Genomic DNA, 27,551 nt, shown 5'->3' on the forward strand with positions numbered 1-27,551 from the left:
TCACCATGATCCGATCAAGTAGATTGGATCATCAGTCAATCAGAACATTCCGTGTTTACACTTGGCAACATCAACTGACTTTTCTATCTGGATAACCGATCTGATCTAACTTTTCCAGTCCGATATTTAAATAAGTCTGCAGAGAATGGCCCGGTGCAAAGTGAACCTGAAGTGGTGGGTTTTATTGTGAAAAGCATTTTCAGTCACATTTCTTTCTCTACTCCCTCTGGACCAGGACATGCTGAGCGGATAACATTCCAATCAGAAGTGCGTTTACACTTTTCTTTTCAATGTGTATGTGGACAACATCCAGATACAGGTCACATGTCAATGCCAAGTGTAAACACAGTGATAGATAGATAGATAGATAGATAGATAGATAGATAGATAGATAGATAGATAGATAGATAGATAGATAGATAGATAGATAGATAGATAGATAGATAGATAGATAGATAGATAGATAGATAGATAGATAGCACATTTGCTTGTGGATCAGACTAAAATAGATTTACTGTGTTTATTTTTGCAATCAAACTCTGTAGAAAGTTGTTTTCTTACTCTGTAGAAAGTTGTTTTCTTAGCATTATTTTGTGATACACCAGCATATTTTTCATCTAATATTTTGTTTAATTTCTTAGCTTTGTCAATTACCAAAAAAAAGTTACTATTTTATTTTATTTTATTTTATTTTAATATTCCTTTTTAGACTCCAAGGTCACATTTACAACTTGGGTGAGATATTATTTATTGTGCCATATCACAAATCTAACTCAAACTTTTAAATATTATACAAGAGGAAGATGATTTAAGAAAAAAAAAATCCACATCCTGCATAACAAAGATTGATTTGATTTCAGTCTATTTTCCAGAGTCCATATAATCTCTAAGGATATCATGTTAAACAGGCCAGAAGAGAGTTTAATAGGCCTTGTGTAAGTATAAAGGGCATAAGAAGCAGGGCTTTTGTTAGTGATCCTCTTGAGCTTCAGAGATAAGAGGGGATGGTAATACTCAAAATCAATAAATAAATAACACAGAGTATGCTGCTTGCACAAGGCAAAGACAAAGAGTGAGAGAGAGTTTCATTTTTAACGACTGCTCTCAGCTCTCCCAAGATGTCTTCAACTGCATTATTTATGAACAGGAGCACAACATCTAAATCAGGGCTTAAACCTGTTTCTCTTCTCTCCCCTGGAGCCTGACACAGAGCTGATACCTTGGACAAGTAATTCAGGAGAATGAAAAATATCATTAAGGGTCATACTGATCCCCTTCCAATATTATTTCTCTGTACATCAGTCTCATAAAGATTGAGTTTGCCTGTTTGGTCAGGGTTGGAGAGCAGGATCACGGGAGCCATGCATACATTTCTCGAGAGAATTAAAAGATGAAGGTAGAGGCCAGCAATGGCACTTCCATAATCCATCAAAAGAGAGTGAGTTGTCAAACAGATCAGCCGATAGAGTGGTGGAGATAAAAAGCACACACACAAAAAAGTAGTAGTTTAGTGATTGTGTTGTTTTATTTATTTTTTAAAGCCTTTTATTATATTTATATACCACTTTGCATTTGTTCTTTTCATTGACTATTGATGTGAGTTAACGGAGTATGCATCTGCATGATTGCAAATGTGGTACTGGTTTCATACAATAGGTCAATAAATAAGAAGTTAATATTGTGTGACATTGTGTGACACAACATTTTCTATATTGCCTATTTGTTCAATTTCAAAAACAAACAATAGCTTCAAACAAAGGCACAACACAAAAGCAACAGAAAGCATTATTTCTTTATTGAATGAATCCACGTTTTTGAATAAATTGGCCAATGATTCAGTGACCCATTCATAAAGACTGCACTTTACAACTGTTTCATTTTCGGTACAGATTGGTTGAATGAATGACTGAATGACTCACTCACTCTTTAGTCACTGACTTGCCGCCACCTACAGTCAGTTTTAGTTGATATATTGATAGTATATGTATATATATATATTTTTTTCTCAAGCAATTTCTATATATATATATATATATATATATATATATTTATAAATTATATTTCTTTATATTTCAGTATTCGTTTAAAAAACTTGTTCATGAATGCTCATTTATTGTTGATATTTATGCAGTGTTGAATCAAAATATTTATTAATCTACTTTTTGTTTATTCAGTACATCTAATAACTCATATATTTTTTATTTATATATGATGAACCGAAATATATATATATATATATATATATATATATATATATATATATATATATATATATATATATATATATATATATATATACAGGCAAACAAACACATGAGATATAATAGTAAACAAGTTTACAAGCTTGTGTTGTTGCTTTTTGATGATAAGTGCTTTGTGATTGTGCCAGTTTTGTATTTGAAGTGTTTTCCCTCTAAAATCTACACTCTCATCGTACAGCTGACCAACTCAGATTCTGCCAAATGTCTCCATAAGCGAATAAAATGATTCAATTTATTTTTGGATGTTCAGTAGATAGATTTTGATCAGCTAGATTGTGACCTGCCACATACAAGAAGATGAGAGACTTTTATCTGTGACTGATCACTGCCTCTCACTATTTATTTAACCCACTGTTGTGCATCCCTTCCCATACACATTTAGACTAATCTGCCTCTTCACCAAAGCGGGTAAAACATGAATCAAAATGCATTATTCCCCTTGTAGCATAACAATTCAACTTGTCTCTCATTTTGACATTCCCCACCCCCAACCTGTGTTTTTGTCTCACTCGCTCTCTCCAGCCTTTCTCTCCAATCTCAGCTCCCTTCTGCCCCTGTATATCAGTTTGTTGAGAAGGCAATAAAGAGATGTGACGGTGGAGGTTGTGCACTCAGTGTTTGATTGACAGGGCAATGTTCCAGGGAAAGTGCAGTGAAATGATCTGAATATTCAGCATGATAAGCACTAATTCATCTCTTCAAAGCGACATGGTGACGGTCTTGAATTACTGCTAAAGAGTAGAAAAAAACTGGAATACCTAATTGTGTTTGAGGAAGAGTTAATTGCAGGCAAAGTGGAATTGTCCATTAAGGGTGCTCTATGTCTTTCACTAATTCAGGAAAGGTTAATATATATTTACTCTGGATTTTCAAATGACTGAAGTCAGCTCTCTTAAAACATCCTGTTTAGCCATGACATTAATTGAGGACTACTTCACTAACCTTGTATAAACATGAAGTTAAAAAAGAATTCAATTAAATAGTGCTCAAGAATCTACTAATGGGTTTTTGATGAGAAATAAAGACAATAACGCCAATAAGGACATTGAAGAGGCCAGTCTTAAAGTTTAAAAGCCATAGGAACGGATGTCCCTTTCAGTTAAAAGAGCCAATCACCTTTTCCATAAATTATTAACAGTAGGTTTATTACTCTATAATGTACATTTACATTAACTTAATGTTTATTTATTTAGCCTAGAAGACTGTTTTGAAAATCGTGGTTACTACTAAAACAACTGAAATAAATAAAGATTGTATAAATGTATTAAAACATTTAATAATAAATAATCTGATTGATTGATTGGTTGATTGATTGTACAGTCATTGTACAGTAAAATAAGTAATACATTTGTATGGCAACATTAGCTAAATGAAATAAGCCTAAAACATATTTAGACACACTTAAAAATGTGCTACTACGATTGCATTATAAAACAAAACATCAAAGCAAGCATTGTAACCACAGGTGTAGCTCATATTATATGTAGCATCATATGTTGTCAAACTGATGAAGATTTTTTTTTTTTGCATATGTTAGCAGCGTGTTAAGCATCTCTGTTGGTACCAGTGACTGTTGTGTTTATATAACAAGCAGCATGCTACTCCTGAAATGACTTATTTATCTGTAACTACCAAGTAGGCCACACACACATGCTTGTTGACAGGAGAGGAAGTGAGGGGCAGCACCTTCGATTAACTCAGAAAGCACTGAGCACAGTGTTTAAAACAAGACATATGGTCATCTCAGTCAGCTGTGTGGCTGGCCGAACAGACAGCCATTTCTCCATGTCTCATTGGCTTCGGTATTGATGTGTCTAGCACAGAAAACCTAGAAGGGAGGGGAAGGTGGTATGGTGTGGGAGAGATTCCTCCATGGGACATCTAGACATCTCCCAGTGACCTATCAAAACACAGACAGACATATATATATATATATATATATATATATATATATATATATATATATATATATATATATATATATATATATATATATATGACTTTGCTTTCAGTAAGTCAATATATTCATTATGAGGAATATTTTAAATGTTCTTTTTGTATGTGTTGAGAAAAGTTTCTTGTCATATGCTAGTCTTTGGATTTTTCAATTTAGAGATTGATGTTCTAGGCCTTTTGGTTCTTAAATTCTTGTGTTAAGGGTGTCAAAATATGACAAGCGTGTTTGGATGCATCTCTAGTCATGCATGTTGCATAACTGTAGAGCTACGTTTCTCAGAATAGCACTGTAAAAAGATGAGAACAATTTGTCTATTCAGTCATGTTTTTGGTAAATTATTTGTTTTCTTCCTGGTTGATCTGTTCAAACATCATGTTGTTCCAGTGTTCCGGCCATGTAGATTTTTGAAAACATTTAAAGTGTGAAACAGGCATCAGAAACACGTATAATTTGTCAAGGCAGCCTAGCCGTAGCTGACAGTGAAGATCACAGTGTTCATCAGTTTGATCCATTTATTCCACCACCGTTATGGATGAGAGAACTGCAGTAATGAAACTGTCTCAGCCCTGCATATTACACATAATTCCCTATCCCTTCAGGCATCGTCTTGTGGAAGTTAGACTGAAAAACATCACATTTAATACATACAGTGTTTTGATAAGGAAATAAGGTAACTGCATAAAATAGCACTCTTGTCTTTGGTTTAGTTGAAAAATCACAGTCAGTTTGTTGCTTTTAAACATGACCTTCATTATATATAACAGACAGACCAAAGACAACTACAGTGCTACTTCGGAATCAGCTTTACTGTTGTTGATATTTAATTGTTGCATAATGACATAAAGCAGAAACAAGTGTACAGTGTCAACTATCGGAAAGGCTTCTATTATGTTTTTACTTTCTTCTTTTTTTATATAGTTCCGATGAAGTATTGATTTATTTGGAGATATTTTAAAAAGGCATTTTATTCCTCTAGCATAGAAACATGAAAGCAACATGAAATGATAAAACAACACCAATTTAAATAATTAAAAATAATAATAATCATAAAAACAGTAGTACCTACAACATTATTTTTCTAATGTAGTGTATCACTGGTTGTTAGAATATGTATATTTTTCCCAATGCTTTTAGAACTCTGGCTCTCGTAAATCTCCAAAACAATTGAAGACTGAATGTGTATGCCTGTGTTCAGTGTGCGCATGTTAATTTCTCTGCAAGCACAAGCATGCTGAAGTAATTACATTGACTCAGTCCTCGTGGTCACTGAGAGTTTGACTGTTGAACTCGACTGGCGCTGTTGAAATGCCAAAGGTCACCTCCCTTCTTTACGCATCCCTGATTACCACCAGCAATTACCTGCCAGGCTCAACATCTGTCCCTGCCTCTCTCCGTCTCTCGAACTTCTTTTCAATAAAAGTAAACATATCAGGGTCACAGAAGGGTCAGCCTAGGTGTAAATTTCCCTTTTTCCACCAGAGTGCCATTCAATTCATCCATGCTGACTCGGTCCATAATTTCGAAATAATTAGCTCTTCTCAGTGCACTGTCTGCAGTTCTCCTCCTCTTCAAATGCACTCTCCCCAGATCAATCACACTAATTGCTTTTAAAGGGACTAATGCTATAAACTGGGCTGCTCTTGTTTTAAACTTTATATTGGGCCCCTGAAGACCCAGTGAGCCCAAGCTGATTTGGATTCAGCCTGAGTAATCGGCAGCTATTATTGCTGCAAAGGGCAGGTCAAAAGGTTGTGACAGCAGAGAAAACCTACAACCTAAAACAGGTCGCATCAGAGCCCAATTTGTGCCCAACAAGACAAGATGCTTGCTTACAAGGGCAAGGATGCGTTCTTTCATCCCAAATGAAGCTCTTATAGCCAAGAAAGGTCTAGGGGGTACATGTCAGCTAGTTCTAGGACAGGCATTTGCCTGTTGATGATTTCCTCATTTGGAATATTAAAGATTAGGCATTTGAGCTTGTTCTGGGAATTTGGGATGTTGAAAATATAACACAAAATGACTCCTTCTTCACTTGACTGAATGAGATTTAAAGATCAAGTCAGTAAAATTATCTGATCTTCCAGTGTTGCAACAGATCTTCCCATCACTAATATCCATTGCAACCAGATCATTGAGTTTACATTTACATTTAGCAGACACTTTAATCCTAATTTCCATAAATGAGGAACATCATAAGCATTTGATCATAACAGACATAATGTTTGCAATGCAAGGTTTTAGTATAAAATTGATTTATACACAAACTAGAGCAGAAGTGAAATTCAGAGAAGAATCAGATCAATTTGATGCATCTTTCAGGTTTTGTGAACTGGAGCAGTGAGACATTGAAAAGATTTGACCCTTTCTGACTCAAATGATTAATTCACAAGTCAGACACATGAACCCTGAAGACTCTGGATTTTCAGTGAATTGGAACTGCTTTCCTTTTACCAGACACAAGGCCATTCTACAGTAATGGTTGTTGTGAAGGTTAAAACAACAACTTTTAACTCTAAATCATGTTCTGACATCTCCAGGTAATGGGAACCCTCATATTAAACATTAACATAGAGATCTAAGAGGGGCTGGTTTTCTGAATTCCAAATATGAAAGTGCAGCACAAAGCAGTTGAACATCGCTGCAAGATCACAGACTGGCCTTGGAGGCATCTGAATGTGTTCTGATCACCCCTATGTTTTAAAATAGTGAGGCAAGAAAACAGTTGGAAGAACAATGTATTTACATTCACATTTAGTAATTTAGCAGACGCTTTTATCCAAAGCGACTTACAAATGGGGACAATGGAAACAGTTAAAATAAACAAAACAGCAATGATATGCAAGTGCTATGACAAGTCTCAGTTAGCCTAATGCAGTACTCGTAGCAAAGGTATATGGAATAACATGAATTTTTCAAGGGGACTCAAACAACCCTTATGGAAATGAACCATGGTTTTATTATATTAATAGTGTACAAATTATTATAAGTATTTTTTGGGGGTGGGGGGATGAAATAACCCTTTAATGAAAAAGAATTTAAAATATACTTAAAGAAGGATGAGCATTACTCAATCAACAGTTATTTACTGTTCATTAAAAAAAAATGCACTGACACCTATTAGCATGAATGCATGAAGTTTGCTAGTTAAACGCTAATTCATATCACTGGGAATGAGAATCGTTATTGTATCATATTGTATCATATCGTGATGAACCATCCGATTTACACCACTAGAGGTTCAAGCAGACATTATTTTCTACATTGTTTTACCCCATAGTCTTTGCTCTAGTTGCACTGGTAGGTCACACACATGCTGATCCACACCAGCACTATGGTTATGCTGTCTCTTTAACAGTTATTAAACTTTAACAGTTTTTTTTTTTGCTTCACGCACACAGTAATCATTCACACATTTGCATACATATACAAACACATGCACAGATGTAATCATGCCCATAAACACGTACAAATCCACAAAAGCAGCACTAACAGGTGTACTAAAAAAACAAATTAAATGGGGGGGGGGGGGGGGTGAGCTACCCTTTTATATATAATCAAATTTAAATACTTTTCATCCACCATTGCTTACTCTCACCATAAAATAACAGCATATGCAAACCTAAAGTTCTGCTCAAATGTATTTGTGATGGTCAGTGTGTGCTCTAAAACTTGTAAGCCATTTGTCCTGTAAAAAAGTCAGAACCTTCATAAGCAGCAAAGGCATGTACAGAGGAAATATCTAATGCTTGGCAACTTAGCAGGTTTTAAGGCTCAGAATAATCACTGTGTCAGGTCATTTTATTTGAATTATTCAATGTCCATCAGTTTTTAAATGTTATTCATGTTGATAGATGCTATTACTCTATTTACTGGCAAAAGGTTCAACAGTCTTTCCTTGCATCCTTTGAAACCTAATGCCAAGGAAATCTCTATAAACTTGGGCTGTCATTTAATAAAAAATAAAATAATTGAATAAATTATTCCAACTATAATAATTAACATTAACCAAGTTTAATAATTGCTGTAAAATAATGGTTCATTATTTGGTTCAGTTGAAAACTTAATTTTGACCTTTTTACATTGAATTTCATATATAAAAGAAAAAAAATATACGAAAATATTTCCAAAAAAAAAAAGATTTTTCATTTTTACGTTCAGTTGTATAAAATGGCTTAAATATATGATTTCTATGCATGGTCGGTAATTAAAAACTCCTTTCTGCTAAATGGTCAGAAAAAGATCAAATGGTGCCATCATCATGTTGTTTCGTGAGTCCCCCACTGCTATAGTTATTAAGTGTATGTTGAAATTACATTTCCTCTCTCTCTCATCAAACAACAAGACAAAATGGCTTAAAGCAAAGCGTACTGTGGCAGCACCTAGACAGGGCTTACTTCTGTGTAGGCATAAGTTTATGATCCTTGGCCCACTGTACAGTATATTAGGGGTTTATAACACTTATACATTTTTATAAAATTGTTACACTTATAATTTATAACAAATATATCTTACATTAGGATGTTCTGTTAGTAATTAGGCAGCTAAGGTAATTACAAAGTTCACACATTCCCAGAAGAGCCAGCCCTGTCGCTGTCAGACAGAGCGGGATCAGACAGGCATTCTGCTAGAATTTCAGACATTTGTATTCCAAATGTCAGAAGCCTCTGCCGGGAGTTCGGATTCCCGAATCGTGTCTATGCACAGGGTCAGTTGAGGGACTTCAAAACACCCGGGCACTTCTGCTTGAGTTAACAGAGAGAACTGAATAGACGAGCCTGTCATCCAAATAATAAAAAGAATAAAAAATAAAGGCGTTTGGGCAAGCACCTTATTACAACCTTTATTTAAGTTATAAAGTTAAGCACACTCTAGCGTGCGTAAAAAAAAATTAAAAAAAATGACAGTGTAGTGTTCCGTCTGTCATCATGAAATGACGTATGACTGTCATTACCAATCAAATTGCGTGTTAATTGAAATGCAATGTGTGGACTTTTTACACCAATTGCACAGCAATTTGTGCATATTTTATTAGGTGGCTAATTCGTACAAATGACCACAACTAATACCACCCCTAAATCTACCCCTGAAATCATGATTTACAGTGCATACCTTTTATGAGCACATGTGTTCCATGGGATCAATCCCATGATCACATGTTGTCGTATAACGCAATGCTCTGCCAACTGAGCTACACGAAACCCAAATTATGGATCACATAAAAGAGTACAAATATCAATATGAAAATGCCCTGTTGCAGATTTGGGTGCAATTATAGTATATACTCTGATGGGTCTTATTTCAGGGATTTTGACAAACAACCTACTGTATAAAGGCGTATTGGTTGGAGGACAGATTGGAATAGACACATACTCACACATGCACAATTAGTGCAGATGAAAATGGGCAGGAGAGTGTTCATATTTATCCATATTTAATTGAGGACTGTTCTCTACTAAATCCAGATAAAAAAATAAAAAAAATAGAAAAACGATTCCAAATACTAAAGCTTAACTGTGAATCTGCAAATACAATCAACTCGCAGGAGATGTAAATAAAGCTAAGAAAAAGGGGCTTCTTGAATCTTTAATCCTCTTTCTGTCTGGTTAGGATGTAGCCTTTTGCTGCTTAGCAACTGACCCAATTAGTTTGAGTATCAGATTTGCACATCATTATGTGTGACATATAATAAACACTTCCAGATTAATACCATACTATGACTACCAGGTTAGAAAAGCAACTCAAACATTGCAAATAACAGAGAACAAAAGGTCCACTCTGAAACCACCTCTACTCATTTTAAAAGGTTTGCACAGAATTCCACTTATAACTCTATGAATATAAAGTGATATTCAAGACTATAGATGGCTTTTTAAACTTTTTATAAGTAGGGTTGCACTTCATGCTACAGAATGCTATTCAACATCACTGCACTCTTTCAGATCTTACTAGAAGAAAAATCTTACTAAATATTGTCTACTCAAAGAGGCAGAGACATAAATAATTTAAGGACTGTCATAATCATTTTATTTAGTCAATTCAGTGTTCTATCTTTATTTTTTATTTTGTACGTCATCTTGTCTGGTCATAATATGACAAGTCGCCTAGAGCAGTATATCTCAAATAGCTTTCAAACCCTGCATGTTAACTTTTTATTATGTTTATTTAGCTGAAAAAAAAATGATGTTGTTCTTTCAGTCTCTCTCCCAGATGAAGTCATAATGTTGTCCCATGTTGAAGAACAAACACTTGACCTGAGGGGAACTTCCTGAATTCATAATAGATTTTTTGATAACAGTTTAAGCTTTAAATTGACCCACAGTGACCCACGTTGAGCCACAACTGAACTAAATGCCATAGATTGTAAAATGTCTCATTTTCATTCAGAATCTTAACTACACAGTTCAAAATAATGACAATTCCATCATCGTTTGCTCAACTTCATGTCATTCCACACCTGTATGTCTTTTTCTTCTTCTTTTTTAACTACAAACACAAAAGATGACATTTTGAAGAGTTTCACTTTGTAGTTCCTCACCATTTTTCTGGTTGGAAAAGGGCACACAGCTAAAAGCTGGGCTCTCAAGAGCCGTTTAGGAATACTAACAGCTTGTATCAGTTGTTTGGGAAGACGGTCACATCAGAACCCCAGAGCCCAAACATTAATCCAGTGGATAGCCATCTCTCTCAAGCTGACAATAGATGTGCTGCTTTCAACTTTTGTTTTATTTGAGATTCCTCACTCAGACCCTAATCTGAAACATAATCTTCAATATGCTTTCATTTACCATAATGTGAATTGCCATGCCAATGATAAAGCTGACAAAGATAAGAACACTGTTTTAAGTTATAACAAATGAGAAGATGTGCGAAGGAGACGTGTGTACATACATATTTGACATGAGTTAACAACTGTAATGGTTATAGAAGCAAATGACTAGAAAATTATTAAACCTACAGCATTATTTTCTGTACTTAAACTTTTTGGCTGCAAGAGCATATGGTTTGTCATGTAAAAATAAAGCATAGTTTTGCTTTGGCTGTTTAATTCCATAAATTGCCTATATTTCTATGCTGAAAGACACAATATTGTACAACAGCAAAGTAAGGCTGGGCGATATATTTAACGATATGATCATGAGCATCTAGTCAGTAAATCTGGTTCCGTGATTACAGCTAAATCGCCATCACCTGCTTTTGAATGGAGCAGCATTTAATAGACAGAGCTGTAGATCACTGACAAGCTACGCAATATCGCGTTCATTATCGAAGGCGATTCATCTGCGATAATGAACGCGATATTGCGTCATTTGTCAGCGATCTACGGCTCTGTCTATTAAAAGCCACTCCAATTATAAGTAGGTGATCACGGAAGCAGCTTTACTGATTAGATGCGCATGATCATATCGTTACATATATCGCACAGCCCTACAGCAAAGTATTGACAGCACCTAAAACCTTTGAGACATATAATTTTGAGAATTTGTCAGAACTCAAAGTGACAAAATCTGTAACGTTGCCCAAAGACCCTTTTAAAAAACAAACATATGAATGAAATCCATATAAGACTAATAAATTAAATTATCATAAAAGTATGTAATATAAGTGAAACAGCATCAGTGTTGCAGTGGGAAATGAACTCATTTTACTAATTTACTGATTTGAGTGCGTATGTGCAGTGAAGGTCTCATTAGAAATCACACAGAATAGAATGAAACCTCAACGCTTAATAAGGTAAAGGTGTTAACTGTATTAGATTGTTCATGTGACAGTGTTGAACATTATGTGTGTGTGTGTGTGTGTATGTGTGTGTGTGTGTGTGTGTGTGTGACAATCTTCACCTCTCAATTTGTATAGTTGGATCAATGACTGTTGACAGATCATCACGACCAAAAGTCTGATTTCTTCCAGGGTGGAGATCCATCTTGAAGCCTCTAATATCAGTATAAATGTGAATCTTTCTAAATACGTTGCCTGCTGTGATGATGTAGTTTGACTGAGAATGAATCTATCAATCCATCCATCCAAGATTATTAATATTCCTTGCTTAAACCACTCAAGACAGGCAGACAGTGGACAGTACAACAGACTCTCTGAGCCAGCAGTCATGCACTAACACTTTGGCCTCACTCTCCCTCTGTTTTGCCTCATGCCACATTGTCCAGCTGACAATTATGCAAATGATGGGCATACGCAGAGAACTGAGGAATCCATAATCAGAGTGATTTTATATGACTGTGTGCAGAAAATACCAGGCAGGTGGTAATGATGATTAAGGCTGTGCTTCACTCATTCTGCAGAAACCGTGGTGGAACTTAATGGGGTGAAAAGCTTACTTTGGGCCCGAAACAAATTATTGGCCCAGCAATCAATAGGGTTAATGAATGAAACCTAATGGCCTCTGCCTCATTTCTTATAATAAAAGTGAAGACATTCATTGATTTTCCCCTTCACAGGTGGTTTTTTCCTCCTCTTATTGATTTCAATTAACAGAGCATTTACTGAAACTTGAAGGGGCAAAACATGTTGTGTACATTCCGATACTCTGATGCTCAAGAGAGACTTTTAGCATAGCAGTACTGTATTGTTTAGTAAAACTTTGCCTTCAACTCACTGTCACAAAAAGTGTGAAGAGTGCAGTTCACATCTGTGTGTATTTGATTCCTTCACCGGCGTTCAGGTTTATTATGTGCATGTGTCATGTCGTTTTTTATTACACTATTTAGCCTGAGGGGGAAAAAACTGATCTCATGTGACAACAACTGATATTTTGATGTTGACATAATCACCGCAAAATGAAGCTAAATAAACTGACAGTATAAAACCAGAAGCAACTGTGATTCTTTCACAAATTCAGTCCATGATCAGAAAGTCCCTGAGTGCCATACATGTGAGCACTACAAAAAAAAAAAAATTAAAGAAATAAACACAGGGACTGGTGTAACTTAGTGACACGTTAAAGAGTGTTTGGAATCTATTTAAAAATACATTAGTGCAGGATTCATATTTCTATATGACAGGTCAAGAGAAACAGAGAGGGAAATAAATTTGCACCAGAGCTGTTAGTACACGCTAAATGTAATTTTCCTTATTTGCAAATGCACTAGCTCATGCAGTACTTACAAGAACACATTACTTCTTCCTCTTCCCATTGTCTTAATAATGGTTTCGGGACAATTTATGTGAGCATCCCCAGATAGTTTTTCCATTTTTCTCTCCAGAATATTTTGCTGCCTCTATTGTACAACTCCTTTTTAAAATTCTGTTTTTCCCGTCTGCAATATAATTTCAAAGATTTAGACAGAATGGTTCGCTTGGCAATGGCAACAGCCATAACAATAACCTCCTCCTGTGCCAAGCTCTGGGCGACTACAGATAATAGCACCCGATTTCCAAAAACAATGTCTGAGCAGACAACCTGGCATGATAGACCACAACAGCCGACAAATGGTCCAAACTCGAATGAAAACTTTTAATCGGAGAGAGGTAATTAAACACTACAAACCATGAGGAGGAACAGCAGGAAAACAGTCCACTGAAACTCCTGAGATAGGAGTGGGGGGGGGGGGGCATCCTGTTCGGGCCCTGTAGATAACATGGGCATCAAAGGCTTCCCTGCTGTAACCTCACTGCTGAGAAGGACTATAGCCATCTCACTGGCCTACTAAACCACACAAGGCTCAGAGAGAGACAGAGATACTTCATGCTTTTCACATTAAGGACAAGGTTAACCACTGCCTTTTGCTTGGAAAATCAAGCATCACATATCTGCAATTAATTAGTGTACTACTTTCAAACTAATTTACGTGCATATTTGACCTCTTAAATTTCTTCCCCTCCTTTTTTCGTGCCAATAACGCTAACAAACGCCAGATTTCGCTCTGCATACCAGTGATCATTAGCCAGACGCTTGCAAAACACAGTTGAAGAAAACACTGGGTTGCTTAATCTGTCAAGCACAAGATGATACAAACATGCATTTATACATTTGGTGGCCTAATTTGCACAAGGGAGGCTTCCTCATTAACCTATCCAGGCTGCTATGTTTTATCAGAAGTATATATATAATTTAAAAAGAGGATAATTTACTATTTTAGCTCACTTTAGAGCCAAAGGCGAGGATAACTAATGAATGTTAGTGAAGTCCAACACCACTGAGACAAAGAGCCAGCAAAGCATAAACATAAACCTTAAACATAATCCCAACACATTCATTGCAAATGCTCTGTTGTGGGGAAATATAGCCATCTTAATTATCTTGGGCAGGAGAACTTGGTAATTATTAGGTGGAACAAACATAATTTAGTACAGGAACACACATATTTTAAGACTGGGCATGTAGGTTTCTTTTCTTTCTTTTTGGCACGTGAAGAACATAGTGTACAGTATGTGTATATATATATATATATATATATATATATATATATATATATATATGTGTGTGTGTGTGTGTGTGTGTGTGTGTGTGATATATATCTATATATATAAGGGGTGTGATGAGACACTTATCCCACCAGACGAGACGAGACACGAGCCATGGTTCATGAGAATGAGACGAGACGAGATCTTTAAACGAGTAATCTTGCAGCTCTATTGTACACACTGAGAATTGTTTTTCAAGGATATCGTCACGTTCTCATTCCAGCCTTAGAGAACCGATCGTTGCTGGTTATGTTACTGGACATATGTTTATATGTATATGCGTATGTATACATTTACAGGCTTATAATTTGGACAAAAACATTCACTTTGGAGGAAAAAAAACAACATTAAGCCCGAGTTAATTAACATTTAATAAAGAATCTACTGCAAGCTTATTATCTCATTCAAGGCTTAACCACCAGAAAATGGGTCGTTAGCTTCCTTTTTACTTTACATGCACTCGCACAAACTCATGTTTCAGATGAGCACCCACTATATCACTTAATTTACCTCACCAAGCTTTCTAACACAAATGCTTACATTTTTATTAAGAGACCTTTTACTGATTTTAGTCCAATTAGTGTCTCTCAATGTGCCACATAGTGGAAAGTAATGCTTTCAGCTGAGCTAAAACAAAATCATTACTATTTACATCAAACAGGGCCTGCTACAATGTAAAAATAAATGCACTATTGAGGTGTAATATTCTGCTTGCTTCAACTAAACACGTACCTTGCATTGCACTTGTAAATGGAGTTAGACTCTACTTAAAGCCAACCACAGTGTTACTCTCAAGTTACTAATGTAGTTTAAAAACAAAACTGCAGACAGTTCCATTAACACTGTGCAAACTCTCAGCTGACAGCAGGTGTAGGCTTTCACCTACAACACTAGAACACAACAGGGCTCAGAAATAGTGTTGCAAAGCACAAGCATTAATAACTGCTAACAGTGTTTTCAGTGTGAAAATAATCAAAACGGAAGAGTGAATCATGCCAAAAATCAGGCAAAATATGTTTAAGCGTTTATTTTTTAATTTTTCCAGGCAGACGAGGGGGCGAGCTTTTGCTTACTAATCTATTGCTCGGTAATGGAAACACAAAGGTGGCTAAGCTTTGATGGAATAAAGAGCTGGGATTTTTATTAGGGCTAGGAACAAAAGATGGAAAATAGATTAAAGCGACAAGAGGAGCTGAGAAAAATACAGACACACACAAAAAAAAAAACCGCTCTCATTCCTAACTAGTGAATTAGGGTTAGACAAATACAAAATGACATCAGAAAGTGGGTACTCTAGTCCACAAGAGGAGGCTGAGTCATGTTGACAGAAAACAGAATCTGAGCAAATACCTAGAAAAACTCACAGGAATATTATTAATGTATTTATATATTTATTTTGATTGTTTGTGTTACTCGTCTTTAAATCTGTGCATTAGTGGCGTGGATTTTCCAGTGATATCTCTTTCTGAAAGTTATACCATTATTTCTCGATGGTGACAAGTGACTAAGTGTTTATGAATGTGTCATTTGAGCCATTCAACTAACAGAGTCACAAAAATAACACCACTGCAGTATGGTGCTCAGAGATGTGCAATAAGTAATGACCAAACAAAAATAGACCTAGTTACCAGTGATATTGTGTGTAAAATGTAGTTTATTTAATATTTAATGTATTGTTTATGGAATGTTTGTTGTATAAAAGCAATTGTGCTGTTGGCCGAGTATAATCCGGGCTATAAACCTGTGACACAATCTGTGGATGATTCATGGAACAGCTCTCTTGGTCATGTAATTTATATATAAATTATATATTATTATTAATTGTGGAACACACAGGAATTTGGGTCTTATATGGTGAAAATGTTTTTTTTTTTACTAGCCTCCAACTTATACCATTGAAAGAAGTCTTTTTCTAAACTAAAGAGGCCTTTGCCTTCTATTCCTTATTTCTTTCTTCTTTTTCATTCTAATCGTACACTTTTTTTCTTCTCCCTTTTCCATTTTCTTCCTTCCTTCTATTCTTTTGTAAAGTAGCTAAACACATTTGCTCCTTCGATAATGTCCGCTCCTGTGAGGATCCTCATTAGGTCTGTGCTCTAATTAATCCTCCTTGATTTCCATGTGGCTTGCTCTCTCTCTACCAGCCCTGCAAATCCTCACATGGTGGATTACTCTTTCTCGTGGGTGGGAAAAAAAAAAAAAAAAACAGAAGAAGAAAATGTTCACAAGTCATTTACAAGAAGCACATTTCGGTTCTAACGCCCACCGCAGAAATTGTAACGCAGGAAAAAGACCTTCTCATTATCTATTTGTATGACAAAAAAGGCAAGAGAAACTGGCCAGCTATGACCTCTGTGACCGTCATGTGGTTGATCCAGAGAAGAAACAAGTATATTTAAGTTGGGTTGTTTTATTTATATTTAGGAGTAGATGTGGGTGAGCAGACTCCTGAACATAGTAGGCTTATGAGTCTCTTCTATGACTGTTCCTCTAGTGGTGGGCAGACTTTCTGTACCGAATCAATCTCAGGCATTCCCTGTCTGCCTCCAAAGCCCTCTAAAGGCCTTAAAGCCACTGAGAGCTCAGCACTGATGACTTGCTCTTGGCTTCCAGAGTCAACCTTCAACTCCACAGCTACAGAAAGAGACTCTCACTTCCCGTGGCCCTATGTCTATCTCATGGCTATCCCAACATGAGCTCATGAGAATTTATTGATATTAATGGTGTGGTTGCAATACACATAAATCACATAAAGATTTAATAAATTATAGACTCTGTTGTGTAAATCATTTAATAAATTGACTGCTTCTAAATTGTAATATTCCTGTATATGAACAGTTTTACAGATGCTTTATGAATTTTTGTAGGTTTGTAGAATATTGAATATGGAATCTAAACGTAAAATTTTTAAAATAAAATATATGTGTTTTAAAAATCAGTGTATAATAGTATATTGTGACTCCAGTTCATGTCACTGTAAATGTATCTGCTTTTTACAATTGTTGTTAGGTTTGGGTGAGGTTAGGAATCAAATGTACCTTACAGTAGGGGTATTATTATTATTATTATTATTATTATTATTATTATTATTATTATTATTATTATTATTATTATTATTATATTCTTTGTTCATCCTAATAAGTAAGATGAGGGATGCTGAACGTAAACTGACTTTGTGGCTTCCATCTTCCATCTGTCCATCTTCCCAGTTTTATAATAATGTGACTGGTTGCAATGGAAGTCAATCATTCTTAAGAGTAGAATATGTAAATCCTGGCACTGGAGGAAACCATCAGTTCTCCATATTGAGTGGGAATGCTGGCATGCAGTTGAATGTCTCTCTCATTGCAATGTACTTTAATCTTCATAATCCTGGGGTTTGAGGAATACTCTAATCCATGAGAAAGTGTTGTCACATTTATTCAATTTCAGCCCTCCGTTGGAAAATGGCACTCAATTGGGAGTAAGCGATATGAGCTTGATGAAGGTTTTTGATCGATAACCTCCACATCTAGCTGCTGAATGAAACAGATATTTGCCGTGGAGTCGTTTCGCTCCTTAATGATCTCATTTCATATTCTTGCCTTAAACAGTTCCTCACCATCTGATGCATAAAGCAGGCTGTGCACAGAGCCCACCCAGCATAGTCACCCAAGATTGATGGTGGCGAATGGAATGCAAGCTAGTTTTCACCTGTTGTCTTTATAAGGCCAATTTGTGATAAAAAAGGCTCAGGGTTTCCAAATAGATATACTGGAAACATTTCTGCACTATATGACCCAGCATAAAACATGCCTGAATATCCAGATAATCAGCTCCATCATCTTTTAAACTTTTAAAATAGCTCATCACAGGGTCAATTAAATTAAACACCTTATTGTAGGAAGCATTTGTTGGCCCCAAAGTCTAAATTTGCTCTTGGGCCAGTTGCACCTGTTCCTTTTACGTAGACAAGATACATTCTGAATAAAAGTGTTTGTTGTGGTTTAAGACTGCTTATTAGCCCAATCCAGCCTAAGGCCAAAGCAGCATCTCTTACAGATGGCATTAAAGTGTAAAGTTAATTTGCTAAGCTGGAAGATACAACGATTTAGCGGTGCTGTACATATGGTAAAATATTTTCCAATTGTCCAGGAGCTTCTCAAGTCAGCATATACCACAATATGTTCATCCATGTCGGTGTAACCCGGCATCAGATGGATTTTAGGTGGAGCACATCTGCTTGTTATTTTCAAGCACAATAAGATAAATCGCTTCTGTCGTTTATCTCCTTTGCAGATCCGGCTGTGAATTCTGCTGTTGCAACAGTCTTCTGCAAGCAAAACTTCATCCCACACATTGACATCTGTATTCAGAAGGCCTGACAGGTAAGATACTTTTAAATTGTACTAATGTTCCATGGAAAAGTGAAACCCAACGTTAAAGATGGTCTGCTGACAAGGAGCATTTTAGACCAATTGACAGAACTCAATTGATCTGGATCATGTTCATATATATATATATATATATATATATATATATATATATATATATATATATATATACACACACAGTGTTCTGGCATGGTACTCTAGATGGCGCAGTCCGACTCAATTTGACCTAATGACATTATTATCACATGTCAAAGCTTATTGGTTCTCTCCAGTATCGGTAGCCAATGAGCTCACTGTTTAGGATACAAATATATGACTAGGGCTTACTGTAGCAGTTGCAGTTTGCTTCAGAAAGCCTCCATCTTCCCAAACTCCACCTGTATAAATCTACTACGAGGTGATTCATGTATGCTATATGGGGGTTATTTCATGTATGTTATATTTGTAGTAGCAATATTTCTTACATGCTCACAGCAGCATGTTGTGGATGTATTGGCTGCAAGTCTCAGGTCCTGCTCTGCCGCAGCAGCAGCAGTGTTGCAGATCTATTCCACCAAGACCAAATACATCATCATTGTCATGTACAATACCATGCCAATCCCTCAGAGAGTTGTCATGACAGAAATATTGTTAGGGGTCCTGAAAGTACTACAGTAATATAAAACTAACACTTTGTAGTTAAGTATAGGCTTACTTTATTTTAACAAAACTGTGAATGTTTTTGTAAATGTGACATGGGACTGGGACTAAATGCCTTTTCCTAACCTTCTTCTTCATATGAAGTCTTGTTTCTGCTCTGTTCTCCTTCCTTCTGATCCTCTGTGTCAGTATGACATTTTCTCCCCAAAGGGCACATGTGAGATGAAATTACTCTGAGGTGTCAAACACGTCATTTCCACATGTTTAAATGCCTAGTTTCAAATGCCATCGTCCACTAGTGGTGCATGGCGCAGTGAACATTCTGGCCACTTGCCGTTCCTGTCACGTTTCTGGTTTGTGCTTCAGCAAGGAACATGAAGCTGAAATACTCTTTGAAATGATTGAGAACATGTAGGTAAGAGACCGTAGTTGTTTTTCATGTGGTTCCTTTTCCTGTGCTTGTTTTGTGAAAACGAGTTTAAAAGGGGAAACTCTCATTTCCTTGAAGCATTCTAAAATTAAGCATTTGGTTGCTCTTTTCTCATATTTTTACCATCTGATCCCTTCCCTGATCCCTCCCTATGTGCTCTCTTCTATTTCATCCTTCCATTTGTTTCCTAATAGTAGATGCTGAGAGCTCTCTCAAAGGCTCATCAGAAGAGTGCCAGCACTCTAAATTTTGCCTCCTAAATCAGCCATGCTGGAATTACATGTAGGTCTCAAAGGCGAAACAGTTGGAAAAACCATGACTGGAATAAAAGTCTCAGCATAAGTGTGTATGTGTGTACATCCTTTTCTACAGTGTCAACATTACTGTCAGAATGCTAGAACGCTCTGTAGAAATTGAATTAAATGTGTATTTTTTTTATTCTAAATGCTTTCTGATTCCAGTATAATATCCAGAGACGACTGTAAGTAAGCATTTTCAAGTTCACTCACTTAAAATTATATTACGCTTACATAAAAACAGTTTAGTCAGAATACACAGCTAACTTTGAATGGAGATCAGTGGAAAAAGACGCAGCTACTACATCTACCAGCAGGGGCTAATGGGGCCTTATGAATCAACTAAACCTCAACCCTTCATTTGAACATTCAAATCAGCCTCGCACCATTATCTCAACCAATGGCGTGGGTTTGGTTCTTAGATCTGTTAGGCTGAACAATCATGGGGAGTGGGGGGGGGGGGGCATTAGAATCAGAATCAGAATGAGCTTCATTGCCAGGTATGTTTACACATACCAGGAATTTGTTTTCATGACTGAAGCTTCCGCAGTGCAACAGAATGACAGCGACAGAACAAAAACACAGATTAAAAACAAAGAAGTTTTAAAAAAAAGTAAATTAGGAATAGCAATTTACAAATTTACAATTGTTATCTTCATGTGTATTCTAATAGACAGTTTTGTATGTACAGTTAAATGATGTGCAAATCTGAAGTGTAGACTTAGTGTGTGTGTTAGATAAATAAGTATATGAGTGAATAAATAGTGTTGTGTTGTCCACAGTTATTGTCAAGTTTAATATTAATTAGTAATTAATAAGCAATTTTTATAGTGATCAGTGAACTGGCTGCACTCCACAAGAAACTGAATTTGAATTTGAATTGACCCTTCACAGAGAATTTAATTGACAGGTGATCTGACTAATCATAACGCCGTATCTGAGACCAAATACATTATCATTGTCATGTACATAACCATGCCAATCCCTCCAAGAGTTGTCATGACATAAATATTGTTAGGGGTCCTGAAAGTACTACAGTATAGAGCTGAAGATCTTTGCCCGAACCCGACGGGACCAGTCACGTTCGTTTAGGTTCGGGCATAATTTATATCATCTTACACAGGCTCAGGCTCGGTTTGCGAAGTAAACGAGCGGTCATGTGATGTGTTTCAAATTAGTGTGAGAAAGATGTGAAAATGGATGCTAAGTAGGTGTAATGGAGGCTTGCCTCTGGCGATTACGTTTTGGTTCCACCAGCAACTAAAGCAAAGTCTGAGGTGTGGAAAAGTTTGACCATGTTTGTAATGAGAATAATGAGTAAATAATGACGCACCATCAGTGAGCGCAGGAACACACTGAAGCTATCTACAGTGTATTCAATAATTTTCCTCCACAAAAACATGTAGACCTAGCCTAATCTCTGTGAGTAAAGGTTTTTCAAATGATAACTATATTCATTGAGTCTTAAATGCATGTAGACAGAGTATATAGGCTAATGTTGGCATTATTATTTTATTAAATGTCAGCTGCTAGTGGCAAAGCAAATCCGGTTGATCCTTTATCTTAATTTCATTATGGCCAAATACCCATCTTAATTTAAAATGTATCTTAATTTAATTTGTTAAAAAAGACTAGTTTTTATTGGTGTGTTGCTCTATTTATAGGCTAAATGAGCTTATGTCTATTTAGAGTGCTGAGATGTTACGATGTTACAGGGGACTTATTTTATTTCTTTTTTAGTTCAACTTCCAAGTGGTCTAGTCTACGTTAGTTATGAATAAATTATGTTAAAACATGTATAAATGACTCATTCTTGACAAAAAACAAAAGAGCTGTGTTTGTGTGAACATTTGAATAATGTCGGGCTGTAAACGGGATCGGCTTTTAAAAAGCTGTCAATCAAAATGTACTTGTCGGGTTCGGGTCCTGTCGGGCCTAACTTTTATGGCCCGATTACAGCTCTACTAGAGTAATATAAAACTAACACTTTGTAGAAAAGTATATGCTTACTTTATGGCACATGATTGTTTACTGATAATAAAACTATGAATGCTTTCGTAAATGTGACAAATGGACTGGAACTAAATGCCTTTGCCTAACCTTCTTCGTCATATGAAGTCTTGTTTCTGCTCTGTTCTCCTTCCTTCTGATCCAGGCAATCTGACCAATCATAACACAGAATCTGCCATATTTCTGCAACAAACAAACCAGACAGGAGAGTAGATTAACATTGGTGGACTTGAACTAGAAAAAATGTATTGTATTGACATCTTTCCACAGTTGAAACAAGATACCTTCTGATGTTCATTCACATTTATTTTGTGCTATAATTAGTAAAGAGGTGATCGGTTCACTTGCTGCTTGAAGAGATCTGCACTACAGAGATCTATCACTGCACATTAAAATACCACAAAACAGTATTTAGTTTGATTTAAAAATCAAATTGTGTGTGTGTGTGTGTGTTTACTTCAAAAGCAAAGTTTACTTTGTCCTACAAAGGCAAAGTGCAGTAACCATGCAAACACTTAAATTTAGAAAAATTCCTTTAAAGTTTTTACATCAGCCAGTCAAACATGTTTGTGGGTAGATTAGTGGCAATACAAGTAGGTAGATTAGTGGCAATGCATTAATTTAAAGCCTTTTTAGGGTGATTTTTTTATAGATAAAAACCATGACCCTTGATGTGACCTTTGACCACTAAAATGCAGATACTGCACTCTGCCTTTGGATGACCTTACACAACTAAAACACTATTACAAAAGCAAAGTGCAGTATCTACAAACTAAATCAGATAAAAAATAAATAAACAAAAAAAGTTCATCCAGCTTTATTTTTGTTTCTTACTACATTTTGATAGTTTTTAATAACTTCAATAGTTTTATTGGTGTTTGCATGTTGTGTATGTTGCCTTATGCTGTATTTGCATGATACATTGTCTGTTTAATTATTATTATTATTTATTTATTTTTCTCACCAGTTGCATCACTTTTTTCACCCATGCATACACAGCAATGGCTAGGGAATATTTGGGAAATATTGCACCCTGTATGTTTTAATATGTCCAATATAGAGGCATGATTAAAGGGTTAGTTCATCCAAAAATGAAAATTATGTCATTAATAACTCACCCTTATTCTGTTCCAAACATGTAAGACCTCCTTTTATCTTCGGAACACAGTTTAAGATGGTTAGTTCATCCAAAAATGAAAATTATGTCATTAATAACTCACCCTTATGCTGTTCCAAACATGTAAGACCTCCTTTTATCTTCGGAACACAGTTTAAGATATTTTAGATTTAAAATACCTTTCTGGACATGGACAGTGTACCGTAGCTACACACAGCTTCAATGGAGGGACTGAGAGCTCTCGGATTAAATCTAAAATATCTTAAACTGTGTTCCGAAGATAAAAGGGGGTCTTACATGTTTGGAACAGCATAAGGGTGAGTTATTAATGACATCATTTTCATTTTTGGATGAACTAACCCTTTAAGCCATTAAAGACACAACTGCCATCCGATCTTTTTTTTCTTTCTTTTTTTTTTTTTTTTTTTTTTTGCAGAGCACTCGGCTGCATTCTCTGCTAGATGATCTGATGTCTTAATTAAGTCATGTCAATAAGTGTGATTGCAGAACGAGAGCAGTTTTGACTAGTACTGTGCATGCCCTGGAAAACAGTTGGCTGTGTAAACTTTCAGATTGACCACCTCCATCTCCCTGTGCATCTGAATGCTACTTTTACACTCAAGACAAAGTAATGCACGCCTGTAGCTCCGTTCAACACCGATCCCACAATCAGAGCACTTGTGTCGGAGAGAGGAGAATGTTTTTCGCCATGATTATTCACGGTGTGTGGCGTGATGGCTCAAGATCATAGATGAGTCTTGCTGAGAGACTCCAGTCATATACTTCTGAAATCAAGGCCCAATCTGGTAGCTTGACAGGCAGTCACAGCTTTGCAAAACCAGCAGCTGATGGCTAGATTGAAGAAATGTTTCCTTAAGATCTGAATAGATGTTTCTGAAGTGAAAAAAAGTGCAAAGAAAGGAAGCTGAAATCTCATTCAGTATCATTCAGGAGCTCTTTGAAAACCATCTCAACTTAACAGAACAAATCTATGTCACAAATGATAGCTCAGCAGCACTAGCGTGTGGCATCGCTATTAGCTAGCAGATGTGAAGGTTATATGAAAGAATGATTAGTCCTGGCTCAATGCTGAGTAGAAGTGTGACAGTGTGTGCTCTGATAAGTTACCACACCACTGGTTTTCTTTATTATTCTTTGAATTCATTCTCAGTGGTTGTTAGTTTCATGTTGGTTTCATGTGCGATGATCTTTGACTTAGCCCAATAGAAGTGGATAATGGAGCTACTTAACATGAAATTAAATATTAAAGTAAACATACTAAAATTTAGGAGGCAAATACATTTTTTTTAAAAATAGATATAAATGGGGGGGGGTGCATTTTTTAAGTTATCTATAGGTGTACTCATGAGAAAGGTAAAGACTTCGTGTTTTGGCTCAAACAATGGCTTTAGTTTGAATTTTTTTTTTTTTTTGGCTGATCAATAGTAGCACAGGTAGTATAAATTTAATTATTTATTTTATTGTGTATTTATTTATTTATTCGTTTTTCAAATTGTTTTACTGTGTGAAGTGGACAGGCAATGTTTAAATACAGTAATGTATCGCAAAGTGTACATGAAAGTCAGCTGGCATATTTAGTGTATACTGCACTTCTAAATCTGAATTGTCATAAATCAAAGTGTTATGTGTACATACGATTTATGATCTAAAATTTATGATCTTTTTTTTTTTTTTTTTTTTTTTGCAACAGTAGTTATGTAACAGGGATAAGAGTGTTGTCTTGACTATAAATGCACCAGGCCACTATAAAGTAATCATCCAACAGGGCAATTATATTGTGACCTAAACTGAGGGTAGCCATTGCCATCATTATTTATGATAATACATTTATCAGAATGGGTCATTTGCAAGGTAGCAACATTTGCAAGGTAGCAATGTTGTGCCCTCTTTGCTGGTAAATGTCCACATGAGTCCCCACTCAGTAGTAGAGACTATTCATCCTGAGTAAATTACTATTTCAATTTAATGTATATAGTATATTACTATATAGATACCAAGTGCCCCATTCTGCTGATGTAAATGACATAATGGCTGCAGATCGAATAAGAAAAGAAAAGAAATGAAAAGAAAAGAAAAGAAAAGAAAAGAAAAGAAAAGAAAAGAAAAGAAAAGAAAAGAAAAGCTGACTGATATCTGATTGGCTTACTAAAGGCCTTGGTGGTCAATGAGACCTCTAAAAGCAGTTTATTTGCTGGTATGAAGAGAAAAATACATTGTGGTGTGTCATAGAGCATACGTGTCAGAGAGCATTGAGTCACTGAGAGCTCAAGTTCATGATGCTGTCCTCCTTGCTGACTGATGAGGTCATGTCACATCATTTACCAGAGGCAGACTTTACATCACGACATTAAACCACAATTGGCTCAGTTAATTGGTGGCATGCATATTTAATACTTTCATTTGCTGAAGACAAAGGATCTTGGAAATTCTACACTTTACCATAATTTTTTGGCCCTGAGTTTAGGATGAAAATATTTCTACGAATAAAAATGGTAATGTTGTTTTGTGTTGCTGGTTGTGTCTGAGTGGCTGTATCATAAGGCTGTTTTGCTTATAAACATCTGAAAACATTAACTCAGTGTTGAGATTTCCGTTGTTTTACTTTGCTCATTTCATTGGACCAGGCTAGCCAAGAGTAGGGATTTGAAAATGTTATAATTTGACAGATCATCACTGTTCCTTTCTGCTCATTTGGTCATTTAATAAAAGGGTTTATGGGTTTTTATGCTTTCCGATTCTAGTCTTGACCTAAAATGCAGCAATTTCATGGATTTCATACAGTTTCATGAAATACCACACAATTTAATCATCTGGCATATTGCCCACGATTCTGTGAATCTCCTACGAATCTCACTGGTCCAAATTTCTGCTCCATTTTTTTATTTTATTTTATTTTATTTTATAAAGCACTTAATAAAGAAGCACATTTTAATAAAATAGCAGATGTGTAATCTAAAATACCTGGATTACATTTATTGACAAATATAATAACATCAAATATGGTGACAACTGATTCTGTTTTAGCATTTAGCCATTAAAATTATTTACTTTTCTACTGTATGTATTTATTATTATTATTATTTCACTATAAAGGCACTCTTTCCTTTATTTTCACAGTGAAATTACATTGTCATGCTAGTATGCCCGTTTTCTTGTGTGAAAGTGTGAATTGAACAGCTAATTGTATATTGTATATTCCTTTTTTGCCCTCTGCTTTTAGTGCGTCTCATTTTTCAGTGCCGCCAAGCTCTCTGTGTTTCCATTAGTTGGAACACAGTGCATTACAAGTCCCATTATCACATACTGGGAAATACTGGGCCCGTGAGAACACTTCTCTCTTCCTGTCTCATTCTCTTTTACGCATCTCACATATCTATATTTAAAAGTTTAAAATAAATAGCATTGCATGAAATACATTTTGCTTTTAATCTCATGCATAAACATGAATTAAAGGGAAGGTATGCAGTATGGAAGTATGGTTAAAAGTAGTCTGCAAAGCTAAAAGCTGATTTGAAAAGGCACATATTTTTCTTCATATTTAGAAGTGCATAAGTGCATAAACCTGACAACACACACAGAAAACTGAAAATCAACATTTCTGTCCAAAAAAAGTTTGATGCTGATCACACATTTTTTTTCTCACTGTATCATTTGCATAAGCACACTTTTGCAAATATGTGACTTAAATAGAAGTTTCTATTTCTGCTTGTAGTGCTTCTATACTTTTGAATGTCATCGGTCTGTGTGAGTGTGTGTGTGTGTGTGTGTGTGTGTGTGTACAAGTAATTAAAGTAAACAAATGGTCACATAAATAGAGTTTAGTCCTCTTAGCCCTCTGAAAAAAATGGTGGATAAAAAAATATTAATTAATTCCTTGTAAAAAAATAAATAAATAATTTCATTTGTAAATTGGCCTAATCATTACTTCCGCTAAAAGTTATCAAACTTGAATCAGCAGTAATTGGTTAAAAGCAGAAGTAGTTTCTTAGAAGTAGAGCTGCTCGACTGAACTGGTGTTGCTGTGACTA

General features: G+C 35.7%; 1 protein-coding gene across 1 annotated transcript in view; it reads left to right on the plus strand.

Moving 5' to 3' along the window:
* Positions 1-27,551, plus strand: part of LOC128027493 (leucine-rich repeat and immunoglobulin-like domain-containing nogo receptor-interacting protein 2) — a 218,178-nt gene that overhangs the window by 61,820 nt on the left and 128,807 nt on the right. The window contains exon 3 of the mRNA XM_052615172.1: positions 18,916-19,004. The gene's annotated coding sequence lies outside the window, so the exon portion shown is untranslated. The remainder of the gene's footprint in view (positions 1-18,915; positions 19,005-27,551) is intronic.

The sequence above is a fragment of the Carassius gibelio genome, chromosome A14 (genome assembly GCF_023724105.1).
Source record: "Carassius gibelio isolate Cgi1373 ecotype wild population from Czech Republic chromosome A14, carGib1.2-hapl.c, whole genome shotgun sequence".
Lineage (NCBI taxonomy): Eukaryota > Metazoa > Chordata > Actinopteri > Cypriniformes > Cyprinidae > Carassius > Carassius gibelio.